We start from the raw sequence: 22073 nt of genomic DNA, 5'->3' as shown, positions 1-22073 counted from the left end.
GTAATATGCTTTAAAGTCTGAAAGTGAGAGTCTTCCACTTTTGATTTCTTTTTTAAGGACTTTTTTGGCTATTCAGGGCCCTTAAGCTTCCAAATAAATTTGATAATTGGTTTTTCCATTTCTGCAAAAATATTATTAGGATTTTTATTGGGATTGTGTTGAATCTGTAAATCAGTTTGGATAGAATTAATGTCATAAAGATATTTAATTTTACAATCCATGAACACAGAATATCCCTTCATTTATTTATGTTGCCTTTTGTTTCTTCTAGCCATGGTTTGTAGTTTTCTAATAATGTCCTTGGGTAAGTTTATTCCTAAATATTCAATTTTTTTAGTTGCTATTATAAATGGGATTAATTTTGTGATCCACTCTCAGAATGCACATCAGTAGTGTATGATATGCTATCAAATTTTGGATATTAACCTTGTGTCCTGCCACTTTGCTGAATTTATCTATTAGTTTCAGTAGCCTCATTATGGATTTTTCAGAATTTTCTAGATATAGGATCATATCATCAACAAATAGTGCAAGTTTTTTTCTTCCTTTCCTACTTGGGTGCCTTTTTTAGTTTTATCTAGTCTGATTGCTCTAGCTAGAGTTTCTAGCACAATATTAATTAACAGTGCGGACAGTGGGCATTCTTGTTTTGTTCCTGATCAGAGCAGGAAAGCTTTCAGTCTTTCACCATTGAGTACAATGTTAGCTGTAGTTTTTTTTCCAATATGCACTTTACCATGTTGAGAAAACCTCCTTCTATACCTACCTTTCGAAATTTTTTTTTGAGACAGGACGCTGTATTTTGTCAAATGCTTTTTCTGCATCAGTCAAGAGAATAATGTGATTTTTCTTCTTCAATTTATCATTGTGGTTTATTACACCAATTGATTTCCTTGTGTTGACGTATCCTTGCATACCTAGGATAAAATCCACTTAAACATGGTGTTTAACTTTTAGTGTTCTTTTGGATTTAGTTTGCAAGTATTTCATTGAGGATTTTTGCATCTATGTTCATTAGGGATATTCTCTGTAATATTCTTCTTTTGTAGCATCTCTATCTGGTGTTGATATTGGGGTGATGTTGGCTTCATAGAATGAGTTTGGTACCACAGTTTCCTGTTCAGTGTTTTGACAGAATTTGAGCAATCATCTTTGAATGACTGGTAGAATTCACTTGTGAAGACATCTGTTCCCAGATTTTTCAACTTTAGGAGGTTTTTTGATGACTATTTCAATCTCTTCACTTGTGATTGTTTTGTTGAGGTCTTCTAGGGTCAGTGTAGGTGGTTCTTGTGTTTACAGGAATTTGTCTATCTCATCTACATTGTTCTTTTATTTTTTGTTTTGGCTTAGAGTTATTCATAGTGTCTTCCTTATTTCTGCTGGGTCTGTGGTAATGTCCCCCTATTATTTCTGATTTTATTTATTTATGTCTTTTCTCTTTTTCTATTTGTCAGAATAGCTAAGTGCTTGTAGAATTTGATGATGTTCTCAAAAAGCCAAATTTGGTTTGTTGAGTTACTCTATTTTTTGTTTGTCCTAGATTTCATTTTCTATTCTATTATTTACTGTTTCTTTCTTTCATCTTCATTTATAATTAGTTTCTATTCTTTTTCTAGAACCTCTAGGTGTGCAGTTAGATATTCAAATTTAGCTCTTCCTTCTTTTATATTGTAAAAATAGAGGACTATAATTTTCCCTGTCAGCAATGCCCTTATGGTTTTCCATAGGATTTGATATGTAGTGTTGTCATTTTCATTCATCTCAAAATATTTCCTGAATTAATTTGCAATTTCTTCTTTGACCTACTGATTAAGAGTGTGTGGTTTATAATAATTTATAAATTTTCTCTTTTTCCATCCATTATTGACTTCCAGCTTCATTCCATTAAGATCAGAGAAAGATTTTTGTATAATTTCAATCTTTTATATTTATTGAAACTTGCCTTGTGACCCAAATGTGATATATCTCAGAGAAGTATCCATAAGTCTTGAAAAGAATATATATCCTGCTATTTTGGGAGGCAATGCTCTATAAATAACTTTTAAATCTAGTTCACTTAAATTATTCACACTTTCAGTTTCTTTAGTTATCTTCTGTTTAGATGCTCCATCCGATAGAGGGTATGGTGTATTTAAGACTCCAACTATTATTGTAGAGATATCTCTTTCTTCCTTCAGCATTACCAGTGTGTGCCTCATATATTTTGGGGCACAGAGGTGGGGTGCATAAATATTTAGTATAATTATTCCTTCTTGATGAATGGACATTTTATTAATATATAATGACCTTCTTCATCCCTTATAATAGTTTTGCAATTAAATCTGTTTTGTCCAATAGTAGTATCATTACTCCAGCTTTTTTTTGTTGTTGTTTATTGTCTCTTGGAATATCTTTTTCCAGTCTTTCACTTTTAATCTGATTGTGTCCTTACATCTGAGGTGAGTCTCTCATAAACAACATATAGATAATTCATATTTTCTCTCCATTCTATCAGTCTATGTCTTTTGATTGGAGAGTTCAAATTATTAACATTCAATGTTAATATTTAGGTTGGTGCAAAAGTAAATGAGATTTTGCATTGTTGAAATTTACCGTTTGATTTTTGAATACATTTTAAAAATAAATGTGGTTATGTTAAACATAATTTTAATGTGCATTTCTTGCTTTATATTTTTTGCTAATGACATTGCTTGCTGTTTATTTTATATTTATTTTAGACTATGGAAATGATGATAGAAAAAAAGCAAATTTAAGTGATTTTCTTATTTGAGTTCAAAATGGGTCATAAAGCAGCAGAGATAACTCACAAAATCAACAACACATTTGGACCAGGAACTGCTAAGGAATATACAGTGCAGTGGTTGTTCAAGAAGTTTTACTAAGGAGACAAGAGCCTTGAAGATGAGGAGCATCATGGCTGGCCATTGGAATTTGACAACAGCCAACTGAGATCAATCATTGAAGCCGATCCTCCCACAATTACACAAGAAGTTGTTGAAAAACTCAAGTCCACCATTCTGTGGTAGTTCCACATTTGAAGCAAATTGGAAAGGTGAGAAAGCTTGAGAAGTGGGTGTCTTATGTGCTGACAGAAAATTTTTAAAAAATCATCATTTGGAAGTATTTTCTTCTCTTCTATACAGCAACAATGAACCATTTCTTGATCAGATTATGATGTGTGATGAAAAGCGGATTTTATACAACAGTTGTTGACAACCAGCTCAGTGATTGGACTGATAAGAAGCTCCAGAGCACTTTCCAAAGCTAAATTTTCATGCACAAAAAAGTTCATGGCCTGTTTGGTGGTCTGCTGCCATTCTGGTCCACTACAGCTTTCTGAATCCTGGTGAAATAATTACATCTGAGAAATATGTTCACCAAATCTATGAGATGCACCAAAACTGCAACAACTGCATCTAACATTGGTCAAAGGAAAGGGCCCAATTTTCTCCATGACAATGCCTGACTGCATATCACACATCCAAAGCTTCAAAAGTTGAATGAATTGAACTATAGAGTTTTCCTCATCCACCATGTTCACCTGACTTCTTGCCAACTATCACTTCTTCAAGCATCTCAATAACTATTTTTCCTACTTCTACTATTCATTCTTTTTTTGTCTTTTTTGTTTAAAGATTGTACAAAAAAGTCACATTAAAATATATGAGGGTGCTGTGCCACGCAAGGGTGTCCCCCGCGTGGGGGAGCCCCACGCGCAAGGAGTGCGCCCGTGAGGAAAGCCGCCCAGCGTGAAAAGAAAGAGCAGCCTGCCCAGGAATGGCGCCGCCCACACTTCCCGTGCTGCTGACGACAACAGAAGCGGACAAAGAAACAAGACGCAGCAAATGGACACCAAGAACAGACAACCAGGGAAGGGGGGGAAATTAAATAAATAAATAAATCTTTAAAAAAAAAAATATATATATATATATATATATATATGAGGTTCCCATATAAACCACACCACCACCGCCCCCACTCCTCCCACATCAAGAATCTCTTTCATCATTGTGGCACATTCATTGCATTTGGTGAATGCATTTTGGAATACTGCTGCACCACATGAATTATAGTTTCCATTGTAGTTTACACTCTCTCCCAGTCCATTCAGTGGGTTATGTCAGGATATATAATGTCCTGTATCTGTTCCAGCAAGATCATTTAGGACAACTCCAAGTCCCCAAAATGACCCCACATCACATTTCTTCCCTCTCCCTGCCCTCAGCAACTACTGTGGCCACCTTCTCCACATCAATGATACAATTCCTTCCATTGCTAGTCACAATAGTTGTATAGTAGAATACCAGTAAGTCCACTCTAATCCATATTTTATTCCTCCATCCTGTGGACCCTGGGATGGTGATGTCCAGTCAACCTCTGAATTGAGAGGGAGCTTAGATCACACATGGCTGATGGCTGTGATTCTCCTGATTGCAGTGGTAGGCACTGTCAGTTCCTCGGTGTGGTGGTTGACCATTTTCACCTCCCTGTTAGCTGACCTGGGTAAGTTCAATGAACTGAAGAGTAGGAGTTGCAACTCTGCTGAGGCACAAGGCCCAGCTGGCACATAGCCAGTCCAGAGATTCAAGTCTCCTGAGTATACACCAACCCCAGCACCAACCATAGGTTCAGTAAAGGTGACAGAAGAGGCATGTGTAGAAAGGTCACATCTGAATCCAACTCCATCACACTCAGGAGCACAAATTCCAAAGTAGGGCTCACTGACATGGCACTGAACTCCAGAGCCATCTGTCATGACCGTAGAACCTGTGTGTCTCCATAGCCCTCAGGAGCACCAGGACCTGGGGTTGTATCTACTTTGGCTGTCTCTGGGATCCTGCTAAGGTGTGTGTAAACATGACCCTCTGATGACCTCCCAGCTCATTTTGAAGTCACTTAGCCATATAAACTCATTTGTCTTTACCATTTTCCCCTTTTAGCAAGGATTTTTTTCTAGTTGCATCACCAGCTGGTGAGGGTAGTAATCCCTTGGTATCAGTGAGGCTCATCCCCAGGAATCATGGCCCACACTGGGGGAAGGTAATGCATTTACATGCTGAGTTTGGCTTAGAGAGTGGCCACATTTAAGCAACATGGAGGATCTCAGGAGATAACTCTTAGGCACCCTGCAGCTCTGGGCCTAGTTGAAATTTCAGGCACACAGACTCATAAGCATAGTCATCAGTATAAGGCCTCATCATTAGACCATCCTTCTTCATTGGTCTTTGCCCTTGCACTTGGGGGATTGTTGCTGTTCCATTGGGGAATATGACTGAGCTCCCCTGGCTAGGAACTCAGCACTCCTTCAGTTGTCATTTGTAACTCTACTATGAAAATACCCAATGAATATCTGAACATTTTTATGTACTCTATATACATGCCTTGGAGAACTCCCTCCACACCAGTGATCCCCTCCTGCCATAGTTGAACCCCTCTGTGGGCCAAACTATCTTGCAAAATGAAGCTTAATATATTGTCAAATTCCATTACTAAGAAAATGAAATACTAATGATGGGTTTAAAGATTAGAAATAGAATATATAATAATTTATAAAACTAAAATAAAGTAAAAAATAAATTGGGATATTACAAAATGAAAAATATCATAGAACTTTGTTTTTGACATTTTGCCTTTCATCACTGTAATAGGTGTTGCCCTGTATGTACAGTTGCAAACAATTTCATTCTTCCTTCCTCAGTGTCCACATCCTTTACTTTTTTAGTTTTTAATTTTGTCTTCAAAAACGTTTTAGATCACAGTAAAGTCACATATAAAACATAGGGGACTCCCATATATCCAACATCAAATCATTCCCCACCCCCTTTCCCCAGCAATGATCTTTTTACATGTTCATTTTATATTTGCTGCAGCTGATGTACAGATATTGAAATATCGCTAATAAACCTGGTTCCATTTTGGTTTACACTATGGCTTATATTTTACTGTACAATTTTCTAAACTTTCAGTTACATTGTGGTTTATATTATGGTTTACATTTTAGGCTATGCACTTTTATAAATTTTTGGTGAAATTTAACATATCCTGTATCCATCATTGCATGATCTTGTGGAACAATTCCATTGCCCCCCAATTACCCCGGCTTCCATCTATTCTATTCCTCTCTCTCCCTCCCCTCAGGGCCCACAGTGACAACCAAGCTTCACTGCTTGAAGGGCCAGATTCAGAGATATTTGTGACAATGCTAGGGCTTACACACTAGACATGGCATCATGAATTCTCTTAGAGAAACCCTTCCCTATGTTTGAGGACATCAGTCCTCCCCATGATGGGAGTACACCTTCTCACTCATTTTATGGGTCTCCACCCAATGATATAACACACTATGACAAGATGAGCACTCCCAGACCCCCTAGAAGCCTGCCCCTGAGTCAGATGCCCCCAATTAAGCACCTTAAACAAGTAACCCTTCCTTATTTTATTTACTAAAGATTTTTCTCAACATTATAATTTCAGCCACATACCTGACACTCTCGCATGTTCATCTGCTACCTTCAACCCCCCTCCCAATTCCTTGGGCCATCTGACCCACCCCTCCAACCCTAGCTCCCTCAATCCTGCAAAGCCCCACCCAATAGTAGTCCCATGCCATCTTATCCCTACTCTGTACAACTACTTACCCCCACTTTATCATAGATTTCACCCATGTAGGCATCATCTCATGACCTTCCTCTCCACCCCCCCTCCAACTTCCTTGAAATGTATCAAGTCTCTAGCTCTCTCAGACAGCTTGGTTTGCTTAATCTATATCAGAGATGTCATGTAGTATTTCTCCTTCAATGCCTGTCTTGCTTCACTCAACATAAGGTACTCAAGATTCATCCATGTTATCTCATGTGTTTTTACTCTATTCCTTCTTACAGCTGAGTAGTATTCCATTGTATGCTTTCACAATGAACAGGATGCAGAAAATGCTCTCCAAGGGTTTGTCAAATCCCAAAGCAAATCCTATACTTTGAAGTATAGGAATAAAAATTTTATCTCATTGGCAAAAATGTGATCATTGTAATGGTCCCTATTTTGATTAATAAGGATGTGTTTGAGCCTAGTTAAAATGATTTAAAATTTATGGTCTGAAACTGCAATTCCTTTTGCACAAACCTAATATATAAAGGCATTATATAAATCTTCCATTTTGTCATTTGGCTTCTGTTTACATATCATACTATTGTCTGTTTTGTTTTGTTTTTACCATTTAATTTACCCTTCCTAATAATCTTCATTTCTACACTCCTTTCCAACTCCCACACACTTGTTTTTCCTTTCAGATATTAAAGATAGCACTCCCTTTAATATCTCTTGTAAATCTGTCTTTTAGCAACCTACTTTCTCAGTTTTGGTTTGTTGGTGAAGACTTTGAACTCACCCTTATTTTTCTAACCTCATTTTTGAAATACAGATTTGCCAGATACAGAATTCTTGACTGGCAGTTTTTCTCTTTCATTACCTTAAACACATCATACCATTTTCTTCTCTTCTCATGGTTTCCGATGAGAGGTTGGCACTTAATCTTGTTGAGTTTCTCCTGTATGTGATACTTTGTTTTTCTCTTGCTCCTGTCAGCATCCTATCTTTAGCATACTTACTTTTACCTGTTTTGGGGTAGTTCTATTTGGATTTATTCTGTTTGAGGAGAGATGTCCTTCTTGGATTTTGATATATATGTCCTTCATAGGGGCTGGGAAGTTCTCAGTCATTATTTCCTAAAATATTCTTTCTACCCCTTTTCCATTCTCTACTCTTCTGGAACATGTAATGCATATGTTTGTGCATTTTGCTTGTCATTCAAATCTGCTCCATTTTTTCCTTTCTCTTCTTTTCCTGTTCTCCTGTATTTTCCAGTTCAGATGTTCTGTCTTCAAAACCACTAATTCTGTCTTTGAGCATTTCAAATCTGCTCTTATAGGCTTCTAATGCATTTTTAATCTCATCCAACATGTCTTTCAGTCCCTTAAGTTCTGTTACTTTTCTTCTCAGGCTTTCAAATTTTTCTTTATGCCCACCCAGTGTCTTGTTAATACCCTTTATCTCTAATCATATTTTCTTTTAATTCTTTAACTGATTCAGGAGATCTGTATTATTAACATTGATTAATTGTCTTAAATTCTGATTTTCATCAGGAAATTTGTTTTTTCTTTGTTTGGATGGCCGATCTCTTCCTGTGTCCTAGTATGGCCTATAAATTCTGCTGATGTCTAGACATTTGAATATGCTGGTGACTTTGCACTGATGGGCAATTATTCTCTCTTGCCTATTTTTTTTTTTTTACAGCTCTTCTTTGATATTTAGTTTGACTTATTCTAATTCTTTAAATTTGCCCAGTTTAAGTTTTCAAAATCATACCAGAGACTCACTAATGTTGTGCAGATTTTCTCCCAGGGGTTAGAGTACAGAGTACTAACAGCCATTTTTGTCCATGTGATTTCTGCAATGGCCAGCAGATGATGCTTATTGGTGAACCTTTCCTCAGAGGTGTATTTCTCTCTCTTTTCCTTTGTTTTGATCATGGTCAGAACTGTGATTAAAAGTGGGTTCTACAGTCTCAAAGCCAAACACAGCATGTAAATGTGTTGCCTTCCCCCCAGCATGGGACATGATTCCTGAGGATGAGCCTCCCTGGTGCCAAGGGATTACTACCAAGTACCAGCTGATGATGTAACTAGAAAAGGACCTTGAATAAAAGGATCAACTTGGACCAGCAGAATATTTCTGTCTGCATATAATAAAAGGAGTTAAAAATGCTTTTTGACCTGAATCAAAGTGGGAAATGGAAAGGACAAATGAGTTTATTTGGCTATGAGTCTCCAAAAAGAGCCAGGAGGTTATTAGAGGGGTTGCCCTTATGCACACCTCAGCAGAGTCCCAGAGACAGATAAAAGTAGATACAACCCCAGGTATTGGTTCTTCTGAGGGCTACAGAGACCCACAGGTTCTATGGACATGGCAGATGGAGTTCAGTGCCATGTCAGTTAGCCCTACATTGGAGTTTGTGTTTCTGTGTGATGGAGCTGGACTCAGACGTGATCTTTGTCCACAAGTCTCTCCTGTTACTTTTGCTGGAACTGTGGTTGGTGCTGGGGTTTAATGTATGCCCGGGGGACCTGAATCTCTGGACTGACCATGTGATAGCCAGGCCCTGAGCCTCAGCAGACTTGCAAGTCCTACACTCTGGTTTACAAGACTTACCCCACTCAGCTAACATGGAGGTGAAGAAGGTCAACCACCACTCCATGGAGCCAAGAGTGCCTACAACTGAAAGTAGGAGAATTGCATCCAGCATCCATGTGGAATCTAAGCCCCCTCATGATATAAATGTGGAGTGGACACAACCATTCTAAGGTCCACAGGATGGAGAAATAGAGTATGGATTAGAGTGGACTTACTGATATTCTATTCATGAACTATTGTGATTAGTAATCAAAGAAAATGTGGAATTGGTGTGAAGAAAGTGGCCATAGTGGCTGCTGGCGGTAGGGAGTGGGAGGAAGAGATGTGATGTGGGGTCATTTTAGGGGGTTGGAGTTGTCCTGGGAGGTGTGGCAGGGACAGTTACCAGACATTGTATGTCCTCCCATGGCCCACTGGGTGGACTGTGGGAGAGTGTGGACCATTGACCATGAGGTGCAGCAGTGCTCAGAGATGTATTCACCAAATGCAATGAATGTCTCATGATGATGGAGGAGGTTTTTGTTATGGGCAGAGGAGTGGGGTGAGGGAGGTGAGGGGTATATGGGGACCTTATATTTTTTTACTGTAACATTAAAAACATAAAGACAAAAAAAGTGGGCTCTGTTGGCCATAGTCACAGAAGTAAAACATATCAACTCCCCCTCCCTTTTCCCTGGTAACATCTTACAGGGAGTAAGACATCTGTTCTCTTCTCAGTCATCTACAATGAGCCAGGGGTTTTACTCAGGCTTAATATCTTAGGAGTGGAGGAGGCTATCTCTTCCTGGTTGCCAAGGAGGTTTCATAACTCGTGTTTGTTCTTTTGGGTTTTTGACTCTGTCACTCACCCTTCTGGGAGTTGTGAAGCACTGTCCTTGTCTGCTGACCCCCAAATCAGGTGCCACTGCCAGCTTTCACCTCTATCTCTGTTCCTTTTGTAAGAGTTGAGTCCCGCATATCTAATCTACTGATATTTTCCCACAATTCCTGATGAAATTTTAATAACAAAAATTAAATCAGGCAATTTCAAAGGAATATATAAAGAAGAAATAACCTACAAGAATATCAAAAAATTCTCAACATCACTATTCATTAGGGAAATACAAATCAAATGCACAAGAAGGTATCACATCCCACCTGCCATAATGGCTTTAATAAAAAGAATATCAAGTGTCAGTGAGAGTATGGAGAATTAGGTCCTCATTCATAGATGATAGGGAGGTAACACGACCAGGAAATTTTAAAAGTAGTTTTGCATTAACTCAGTATGTTAAATATAGAGTTATAATATGATCCAGCAATTCATTTCTGAGTACATGCCAAAAATGATAAAAGATATAAGTTTAATCAGTAAAGGATAAATGAATATTCTAAGTAATTTTCTTAATGAACAAAAAAAGGGAAAACTTCCTATGTCCATTGACTTATGAATGGTAAATACAATTTGAAATACCTATAGAATGGAATATTATTTGGCAATAAAAATAAATAAAATCTTAACACATACTACAACACATTGAACATTGACAGCATTATGTTAAGTGAAAGAAGCAAGTCTGAAAATACTGCAACATTCAATTTTCTTTAAATATCCAGAATAGGCAAGTGATAGAAATTAGTGTACTGGAGATTCAGGACTCAGGTAGAGGGGTTTCTTTGGGAGAGGTGGGCAGTGACTGCTGACAGTCATGGAGTTTCCTTTTGGAGTGAGGAGGAATTTCTTAACTTAGATACTGATAATGGTAGCAAAAAACTGTGAATAAATAAGCATTGTCAAGTAATACATTTTAAATGGTTGAATTTGATCATGGAAATAATATCTTAACAAGTATGATAAGAAATTGGTAGGGAAAAAGCAGAGGAAGAAAATAAAGGATATAGAAAACATACAGAATAAAACAAGGAAGAATAAAAATGCTGCAATTCTCTTTTCTGCAAATGGCCATTTGTCCATGTTCTTTATAACACTTTCCTCAACTCTTCTTTTGTCCACACACAAACAGGCATCACTTATTGGGGGGAAATTTATTAGTAGAAAAATACAAGCCTTCATAATGAAGGTGTCTTAAACTTTAATAGTATTCTCTGGGTAGGGTTTTTATAGCTTTCTGTTAATTATTTCATATTTCATGCTATGTGAGGATAATGGGAGGTGCTTCAGAAGATCTCCCTAAGATATACATACACCTGACTCCATTGCCCACCAATACTTCTATTTTCACTTGATTTTTGGAATCAGTCATTAAAAGCAACATAAGTTAAAACTTTATTTTGGTTCAGAAGTATGGCACTCAGACTGAGAAAATGGCAATCCTAATGAATACTTCAATTGTACTATACATATTCTCTTTGTGGAAGAATTCCTATAAGTATAAAGGCTCTATTAAAGCAATGTCAAAGGTTACAAATTTGAGAGGCATGAACTACATTTCTGAATTTGCCAAATGAAAAGCATAATCAACTACCTATATAAACTTGAATTGATATAATTATACATCATAGCTAGATGAAAAATAAACAGATATATACTTCAAGTCATATATGTTGACTTTTCATTGTTTAGTGTGGCAATAAACATTGAAAATTACATAAAATAAAACAAATATAACTTAAAGATACATAATATGATTGAAGATATTGAGAAAACACTAAGAAAAAAGAATAACAAAAATGTTGAGGAAAACTAATTGCTTTTAAATATGATGTAAAAACAATTTCACATTTATAAAATGGCAAGTTTCTTATATACTTCAATTAGCATCAATTTCATTTGAACTTCTTAAAAATGATAAATCTCATAAATGAACTCATGGTATGCTACATAAAACACCATACTGTTTGATGAAAAATTAACACAATATGGGAGAACCAGCAAGATGGTGCTGGAGTAAGAAGCACTTAGAGTCAGCTCCTGTTACAGGGCAGTTAGCAAACACCCAGAGCTCTCTGTACCTAGATGAAGCACCTTTCTGGGGGCTCCAGGAGACCAGAAGAACATCCTGCAACATCCTTGAAGGGATGAAAGGAGGAGACTGCCCATCTGCAGAGAAGACTCATAAGTAGAGTGCTCCACAGCCCAGAGGCTGGTGTCTATCCTCCACTGGAGCCTCAAGCTGCCTCTGGAGCCAATCTGTGACTGCATTTGAAAGCCCCACACCCCCAAAATGGAGGAGGAAGAGATGGTTGGGCACCAATTTCAGCTATTGATGAATAAATTGAGCGAGCTACAGTATAATCCTGAGAACAACTAAAGTTTGAGACTTTCCAAGTCAGAAAGAGGCCAGGAGCTGCCATCTTTACTCTGTGTGTGGCAGAAGGGGAAGTGGGGCAGACTGAAAAACAAGTGCTGGTGGGGACCGGCTACTTTCCATCCAGATCATATTGTAGCTCTAGCCAAGGTCCCAGTGCCATCTCCAGCAGGGAGGAGGCTGTGGGGACCTGCACCAGCCTTTCTGGGAAATTACTGGCCAAGCCATGGAGGACAGTGATTATGCTACTCTGGCAACATAAGCTGCCCCAGGGGATATTTTGTGGCTGGAATTGGAAGCTCCATTTCCCAGGAACAGGGGAGGAGGAAAAGGTTGGCTGCCAATTTGGGCTACTGATTGGTAGACTTGGCTGGCTAAGATATAACCCTGGGAACAGCTGAGGTGTGAACCAGCCCAAGTAAGAAAGAGGCAAGTAGCTGCCATTTTGACTCCATCTCCAGCCTGAGAGGAGCATGGGCTGACTGAAACTCTCAGTGTCTGCAGGAACCAGTTTCTTTTATGCAAATCAGTCAGCAGCCTAGCCTACACTTCAGCCCTGCCTCAGGTGGGGAGGAGGCTAAGGAGCCCTGTACCAGCCTATATAGGTAACTGCAGGAATCTTTCACTGGCATAGAATGAAAATCAGAAGTCTACCAGGGCAACGGCTGTCATCTTGAACCCGCACTGCATAGATTGCTGCCCAAACCTGAGGCTCCATTCCTGCCCCAGATAGGGCAGAAAGGGATGTAAATCTTCTTTAGTCTCTTTGGGTAACTACAGTCTAGGCCTGTACTTGGATTATTCCACACAGCTGTGACTCCATCCCTACCCCTGGCAAGGGAGAAAGTTGGAAGAAGCTTCATTGGTCCCTAGTGAAATGAGGGCATCTTGAGCCTCCACCACTTACTGAACCAATTACATACTTGCTTCTACTGTACAACCAGCAAGAAGGAAGAATAGGAAGCCTAGATCTAAAGAGAAAAACTGCCTCTAGAAAAAACACTCTAGTAAGCCAGATGTGAAGATGCCAAAAAATAATTACAACCCACACCAAGAAAGAGAAAGCTATAGCCCAGTTAAAGAAACAAGACAAGCCTCCCGATGACATAAAGACTTTAAGACAACTAATCATAGATGTTCAAACAAATCTCCTTAATAAGTCCAATGAGATGGCTAAAGAAATATTGGATGAGCACAAAGAATAATTTGAAAGCATACATAGAAAAATAGCAGATCTTATGGGAATGAAAGTTGCGATCAATGAAACTAAAAAAAAAAAACATTGGAATCATATAATAGCAGATTTGAGGAGGCAGAAGAAAAGATTGGTGTGCTTGAAAAAATGGCCTCTGAAAGTGAACACACCAAAGAACAGATGAAGAAAAGAATGGAAAAAATTGAACAAGATCTCAGGGAATAAATGACAGCAAAAGACATGCAAACATATGTGTCATGGGTGTCTCAGAAGGAGAAGAGAAGGGAAAAAGGGGAGAAGGAATATTTAAAGAAATAATGGTAGAAAATTTCCTAAACCTATTGAAGGACATAGATATCCCTGTCCCATCTGAAAAAATCTGAATAGATAATCTCCAAGACAAATACTCATCAGAATGTCAAAGGCCAAAGACAAAGAGAGAATTCTGAGAGCAGCAAGGGAAAAGCAATGCATAACATATAAGGGGTATCCAATAAGATTAAGGGCTGATTTCTCACCAGAAACAATGAAGGCAAGAAGACAGTGGTCTGATATATTTAAGACATTACAAGAGAAAAATTTCCAGTCAAGAATCTTATATCCAGCAAGACTGTATTTCAAAAATGAGGGTGGAATTAGAATATTCACAGATAAACAGAAACTGAGAGATTTTCTGAGCAAGAGACCAGAATTTCCGGAAATACTAAAGGGTGTGCTAGAGCCTGAAAAGAAATGACAGGAGAGAGGGGTCTGGGAGAGAATCTAGAAATGAAGATTATATCAATAAAAGTAACTAAAAAGTGTCAAAAGAATGGTGAAAATAAAATATGACAGATGAAACTCAAATAGGAGTAAGCTTAACCAATGGTGTAAAGCACTTGTATTCAGAAAACTGCAACTCAATGTTAAATCAAAAAAGCCATAAATAACTGGATGGGCATTCCATGCTCATGGATTGAAAGACTAAATATCATTAAGATGTCAATTCTATGCAAATTAATATATAGATTTAATGCAATACTGATAAAAATTCCACCAGCATTAAAGAAAAAAATTGAAAACACAATCATTAAATTTATTTGGAAGGGTAAGGAGTCCTGAATAGTCAGGACTATAAAAGGAAAAGTGAACCCTCATCTCCAGACTTTAAATCATAATACCTGCCTATAGTGGTAAAAACAGCATGGTACTGATCTAAAGATAGGCACAATAGAACAATGGGACCAAATTTATGGTCCTGAAATAGACCCTCACAGGTATGGTCAAGTGATTTCTTTTTTTAAAGATTTATTTATTTCTCTCCCCTTCCCCCCCACCCCCACCCGTTGTCTGTTCTCTGTGTTTATTTGCTTTGTGTTCTTCTTTGTCTGCTTCTGTTGTTGTCAGTGGCACGGGAATCTGTGTTTCTTTTTGTTGTGTCATCTTGTGTCAGCTCTCCATGTGTGCAGCACCATTTCTGGGTAGGCTGCACTTTCTTTCATGCTGGGCGGCTCTCCTTATGGGGTGCACTCCTTGTGCATGGGGCTCCCCTATGTGGGGACACCCCTGCTTGTCAGGGTACTCCTTGCATGCATCAGCACTGTGTGTTGGCCAGCTGCACACGGGTCAAAGAGGCCTGGGGTTTGAACCATGGACCTTCAATGTGGTAGATGGACGCCCTAACCACTGGGCCAAGTCTGCCGCCTGGTCAAGTGATTTTTGACTAGCCTCTTAATGTCACACATCTCAGGCAGAACAATCCATTCAACAAATGGTGCTGAAAGAATTGGACATCCATAGCTAAAAGAAGGAAGGAGGACCCCTATCTCATACCTTATCCAAAAATTAACTCAAAATGAATTTAAAAAAAACTAAAAATAAAAGCAAGAACCATAAAACTTCTAGAACAAATTATTGGAAAATATCTTCAAGACCTAGTGGTAGGTGGTGAATTCTTAAAGGTGATAAGAGAAGGACTGAGTGGACTACTGATGTTTAATGTATGTAGTAGTTTTAATTATCTTTACTGTAACAGTATGGAAATATATAGAATGGATGTTAACATACAGTGAGTAACAGCTAATTTATAAATGAGGATATGACTGAAAATTGTAGTCTAGTTATGTAAATGCCAATTGACAGAATGCTTGAGAATAATCTAGGAACTGGGTAGCACAGTAAACCAAGAGGTGGGTGAGAATTGTGGTTGATGGTACAGATGCCAGAGAGTACTTTGTAGCTAGAACAAATGTATATCACTACTGCAGGGTGTTGGAAATGTGGAAAATCATGGGAAAATAGCACTGGAGTTACTTATGGACTGTGGTTATTAGTAAGAATATAATATTCTTCCAACTATGCAAAAGATGTACTGTGCTGATACTGAGGCAGTATGGAAAATATGAGTCAATTGTATACTATGGACATGGTAACAATCAGATGATATTATTTTATCTGTAGCAAATGACACACCACTTTTTGGTGTGTTGATGGAGAGGTATTGTTTGGGAATTCTGCACATATGCATGATTGTTTTATAAGTTTACAACTTCTGTTATAAAAAATAGGTATTTAAAAATAATAATAGGGAGGGCTGGGGGAAAACACCCCAAATATAAGATAAGAATCATGATTAGTAGTAAAGTTTTTGACAGTGTTCTTTCATAGTTTGTAACAAATGTATTGTGACAATGCAAGGTGTTGGTGGAGGGTTGATGTATGGGATCCCTGTATGACGTTATGATGTTTGCTTTGTAAGTTCACAAATTTATTATACACTTATTTATGTATGTTCATATATAAATGAAATAAACATAAAAATTGGATTGCTGAGGGGAAAATACTTTAACAGTAATATTTTGACAATGCTCTTTAATCATTAGTTAAAAAGGTTTAAAAACAATGCATGTTATTGGTGGTAGTGTGAGAAGTTATAAATGTTTGTTTGATGTTATATATATTTGTTTTGTAAGTTCACAACTATTATACACTTATTGTTTATGTATGTTTATGTATGAGTGATACATATCAATAAATTTTTTTAAAAATTAGAAAAATTTAAGTGAAAAACAGCTCTAAGGACCTTCTAATCATCAAAGCAATGGGGAAAAATCACAAAGAAAATATCAATTGCTTTGACTAAATGCATTAGTCAACTTAAGGGCTACTGATGCAAAGTACCAGAAATCTGTTGACATTTACAAAGGGGATTTATTTCAGGTAGAGGCTTACAGTTACAAGGCCATAAAGTGTAAGTTACTTCCCTCACCAACGTCTGTTTTCACATGTTGGAGCATGATGGCTGCTAGTCTCTGCAAGGGTTCAGGTTTCTTCTTCAGGCTCTGTGGTCCCAGATTCTTCCATTCTCAGCTGTAGGCTTGCATAAGGTCTGTCTCTCTTCATGGGACTTATTTCTTTCTGGCCTTAGCTGCACTGGTCTTTTCACAAGGTCAGATGTAGAGCCTCAAGCTTTCTCTCTTCCCAGGACCTTGCTTTGTCTATGGAGCCACCTCTATTCCCCTGTGTTCTCCTGTGTGTTTACTTCCCCAGGTTCCAGCATCAAAACTCCAACTCCTTCCTTTGCCATGTCTTTTTCTTGGTGAGTCCCTGCCCACCAAGGGGGTGAAGACTCAACGTCCTACTGATATGGCCCATTCAAACCCCTGATCATAATTTAATAAAATAAAAGTAAACCTCTGAAGTTAATACAATCTATTATGCCCAGAGGAACAAACCAGTTTACAAGCATAATACAATATCTATTTTTGGAATTCATAAACAATTTCAAACTGCTACACTATATAAAAATTAAAGATATTTGAATTGAATCAAATAAAATCCAACATTTTTAAAAACATAATACACCATGGAGAGGCCACATTATCTTTAACGTACATAATGTAAGAAGTTGGCTGTGTGTCACCTCTAGCTGGGAGTGTTATGTCCTCTTCAAGAAAACTTTGTAGGTAAGCCACCAGACCAGAAGGCCCTTCAGGAACCCAAGGAAGCCCAAGGAAGCCACTCACTCTGCTGGGATGTTGTGAGCACAATTCCCCATAGGAAGAACTTGGTCTTTTCTCAGGGAAGGTTCTGGAATTCAGACCCTCCCCTCTGAGGTTCACAGGTACTGCCCAGCCCACTTGAGGCCAGCTGGCAGGAAAGAAAGATAACATGCTCCCCATCACTCTCATGCCACTCCCATATGCACAATAAATTAAAGACTTAGAAGGAAACTGGTCTCCTGGTCAGATCTGTGGCTTGAGTCCCTTCTTACCAGCCCACAGTGGAACAAGTGTGTGGTGGGAGAACAGCAGCAAGGTCCAGCACAGAGACCTGGCTTCCAGACACCTGGTGGAGAGGTGGGGAGGTACTCTCCTTCCTCACACCTGAAAGCCTGGTGCCAAAGTAGAGAGGGTGGCCAGCCTGGTGGTGCACTGATGGGACCACAGGGGAATGGCCTCGCCCAGCCTGGGGGACAGGTCAGCCAGCAGGGGGCAGCACCAACAGCAGGGGAACAGAGAAACAGAAGATCCTCAGGGGAATGTTGGGCTTGTGCTTTCCTCTGACCCTTCTGAGCTGAGTAAGTCCCTAGGGTTCTTATTCTGGAAGAAAGATCCTAAAGGGGAAGGACAGACTCAAGAACAGAACATGCAATCACCCTACACTGAATGTGAGAGCACATGGTACTTTATTTTGTTCCCTAAGCTGGAGAAACCCAGCATAATAGAGTAGGATGTGCAACACGACAGACAAATGCCCATATCTTCTCCTTCTGCTCTGCTTTTCCACCACAGTCAAGCTTCAGAAGCCACAAACCCTGCTGTGCAGTCTTCAGTGGTAACTTCCATCAGTGATATCCCATTGAGGAGCAGTCTACAGTCCACCTTAGGGTGCTAGGAAAAGGGACTTATCAAAGATACAAACAGAACAGTGTAGCGTGAACTATCTTTGTTATTCCAAAAATCCAGACGAATTTTATATTCTCTAAAAAAAAAAGTGTAGAATGATTTCATACACCAAGAGTCCTGGCTTTTTGGCTATTATCTCATGATGGCCATCAACTCACTGGCAGTATCATAGGTACTGTATACTTAAAATGTAAAGCCCACTTAATAAATGAAACTATTTACAGTTGTTCAAAACTTATTGATCACAGGGAAAAAAAAAAACATGAGGTGTGTGTTGGGGAAAGGGTGGTCACCCTTGCTTTCCATCCCCCTCCTGTTTTTAATAGCCAGCAGAGACAGGTACCATGTCAGACTGCCCAGAAGTTCCCTTCCTTTCTCCCTCCATCCATCCTCCCACATGCTTGAAGCCAGGAAGATTGAGGGTACCTCAGATTCAAGAGTCATCCTGGGGGCAGGCTGAGGGCCATGGTTGCTTCAAGTGGAAACTCCTCTTCTGTGTATGAAGGGAAGCTCATGAGACTCAAGAGGCCTCCCACCAGTACTCCAGTGAGAGGTGACTTGAAATAGGGACTTACCTGGGTGCCACTGATTGTGGCTGGTTAGGAGAGGAAGGAGACATTTTGCGGGATTATTTTATACACCATTAACTTCCTTTCCAAGTGAATCTGTATTCCATGCTATGGGTTTAGCTGTGTATCCCAAAAAGATACCTTGAAGTCCTAATCCCAGGTAACTGGGAACATGAGCTTTTTGCAAAAGGGTTATTGTGAAGGGAATCATTTAAACTGAATGAGGCCGACTGCAGTGGGTGGGCCCTTAGTCCAGTATGGATGGTGTCTTTACAAGTGGGATGTGGGCACAGACAGACAGAAGGAGAGGGCGCCATGGGAAAAGAGACAGAGCAGGGCACAGGGCAACTGAGGAGGCACTGAAAACCCAAGACTTGCTGACCAAGCGCCAGGGTCCCAAGCGGCCAGGAAGGACCCAGCAGCACCGGCCCACGCACTTGTGGCTTCAGCCTGCAGGGCTGAGAGAGTGGTTTCTGGTGTTTTAGCCGCCCAGTTTGAGGCGCTTGGGACAGCAGCCTGAGGAAAGTGAGGTGCCCTCTTCTGGCCTTCCCATCCCAGCAGGAGGGCTGAGGGATAGCCCAGGTGCCCAGCTATCCGCCCAGCTGAGGGTTCCCAACCAAGGCTCTTATCTAATCAGATGCCCGGAGGGACGCCCTGGGGACTACAGAACCAATGTTGAAAAGAAAGGAATGCATCATCAGAGGCTGGACTTTTTCCCGCTGCCTTTTTTGGCTTCGCTTCCACTTTCACAGGAGCGGGTTTGGCGGATAGCCTCGCGGACCTCCTCTTGGGCTCCTCCTTCCCTGCCCGTTCGGCGGAGCTGAACTTCCTCTTGGGCATCTTGGCCGTACTGCTGAAGGTGGCGTGGGGAGAGCCTTCACGAAGCCGGGCTATACCATACACCATGTCTTATCGGTGGTCCCTGTTTCTCCCTTCTTGTACAATCCAGAGGAATATTTTTATCAGCTATTTTGTAAATGCAAGTTTTTTAGTAGATCTAGAAAAAACATTTTTAAGAAGGCGATTAGAATCCCGCCTCATTCCATTTTTTTTAAGTGTAAATGCTTTTTTTTTTTTTTTTTTTTTTTGAGGGGAAATCATTTGCTGGTTGTTTATTTTTTGGTACAACCAGAAAATAGTGGGGTATTGAATTATGGGAGGCTTTGACTGTCTCGGGCGTCAACTTAACATCCCACTGGGGAGGCAGTTTTTATACCCTTTAATACAATACGTACTGAATGGTGACTTAGAATCAAAGTTACGTATTTAATATGTGTTGAACATTTTAAATTACTTCTATTCCCATGTTTTTTAGTAGACATATTTCTTAAAACCACTCCCTGATCTTGGCTCTCCCTTTCAGAACTCTGTAACATCCCTGGTCTTGGTCGTCCAGTTTTTCCAATAACTTTGTTAATGTGCTGTAAAAGATTGGAAATGTATGTAGTGTGTATGGTATTGTGAATTTGTGGGATGTAAAGATGTAACAGTTTATCAACGTTTGAAAATATTGGTACTTGATATCCTCTTAGGGAAAACTTGCCTCCAAATTTTAAGCTAGAAAGTCACTGGAATAATTTTAGAAAAACAACTACATGGCTTTTTAGGTTTTTGGTACATACATTAAGAATTGTGTACAAATTGTTCATAATGTCTGTGCTGATCTTCAAAACAACCAATAAAAATCTCAATTATGAAAGAAAAAAGAAAAGAAAAGAAAAGAAAGGAATGGGTGACCTGGACAATTCTGAACACGCTTCTCTTCTTTCTGCCCTCTCTTACGGCATTCGACTGCTCAGACCCCCGAGCTCTTCCCACCACGCACACCTTCCCAGAATAAACGCGCCTGGGTCAGACCTAACCCTGGTTCTCCTTGGACGATGGGAAGGCGGCCCGAGTGTTCCCGGGGCCCAGGACCATCCATAGGCCTGGCTGCTTCCTCACAGCCCAGGGTCCACCGCGCAGACCACTCGGGGGGGCCGCACTCCGCATGCTGGACAGCCTCGGGGTGCCCTTTCCTTACTGTCTGTGCACCCCCCGATTGCCGCGAGGCCCCTCCAGGTCCGGGGAAGGGCTGTCTCGCAGTACTGGAAACTCTGCTCTTCCGGGTTCAGGCGCCTGTCCCACCGACCCGCCGAGCAGCCCCTGCCCCCTCCACCCCCGGGCGCCCCATTGAGCCCTCCCAGGTGAGCATTCCTTCCTTTCCCCCAACTCACTCGACCTTCCGGTAGCCCTTCCTCACTGTGCTGTCCTGCTCCCATCCCTACAGAAGCATCCCACAGCCTGCCCAGGGCCCCGCCCCCACACCCTGCCGGGTCCTCAGACCCCTTCCACGCGGTGCAGCTGGGTCTCCAGGCCCTGTTCAGGGTGGCACAACCCCGCCCCCAGCCCCTCCTGGCAGTTCATCCCCGTCCCGCCCCCACCGCGCGGTGCAGCCCCTGCCCTGGCGCAGCCGCCCCGCGGGTCTTCCCCTGGCCTGGCGGGAGTAGTGGCTGTGCTCCTTGGGGTCCACGCGCCCGCGGCGGGACGTGGCTGAACGCCGACAGCACCTTGACGGGCGGCGGCGGGGATCTCCTCTTCGTCCTCTAGGCCGCCCTCGTCCAGCATCTCGGCCGAGGCCGTGTGGGTCCCACCCGGCCAGGGGCCCCGACTGAGTCCTCCTGCCGGGCTGCCCTACGCCAGCTTTCCGTGGTTGCCGGGAAACGGCGGTCTCGCGTCACAAAGCTAGGCCGAGAGCGCGGGGCGGCGGGCGCGGGGCGTGCAGCCGGGCTGGGGATGGGGCCAAGCCCTCCCGTCTCCCTTCGGGTCCCTGGAGTGCCCACTTGGATGCAAGGAGCCTCGCCCGCTGGGCGCCCAGGCCTGCTTGCCCTTGCCCTTGCCGGTGAGCTCGAGGAGGGGCCCAGGCGGGCTGTGCCTGGAAGTACAGGCTACCTGCACGAGGCATCTGAAACCCTTCAGGAGCCGCGGAACAGAAGTGGAAGACGCA

At 40.8% G+C, this 22073-nt stretch overlaps 1 long non-coding RNA gene across 1 annotated transcript; it reads right to left on the bottom strand.

Annotated features, from left to right (window-relative positions):
• Positions 1-18281: 18281 nt before the first annotated feature.
• LOC131276256 (uncharacterized) lies at positions 18282-21722 on the bottom strand. The gene is made up of 4 exons (XR_009183753.2): positions 21637-21722; positions 19094-20084; positions 18945-19011; positions 18282-18516 (listed from the first exon to the last, which is right to left on the bottom strand). It is a non-coding gene; the product is annotated as an uncharacterized lncRNA (long non-coding RNA).
• Between the last annotated feature and the right edge of the window lie 351 nt (positions 21723-22073).

Source organism: Dasypus novemcinctus, chromosome 27 (assembly GCF_030445035.2).
Source record: "Dasypus novemcinctus isolate mDasNov1 chromosome 27, mDasNov1.1.hap2, whole genome shotgun sequence".
Taxonomy (NCBI): Eukaryota; Metazoa; Chordata; class Mammalia; order Cingulata; family Dasypodidae; genus Dasypus; species Dasypus novemcinctus.
Note: the sequence above shows the minus strand (reverse complement) of the source record. Positions and strands in the feature narration are given on the sequence as shown.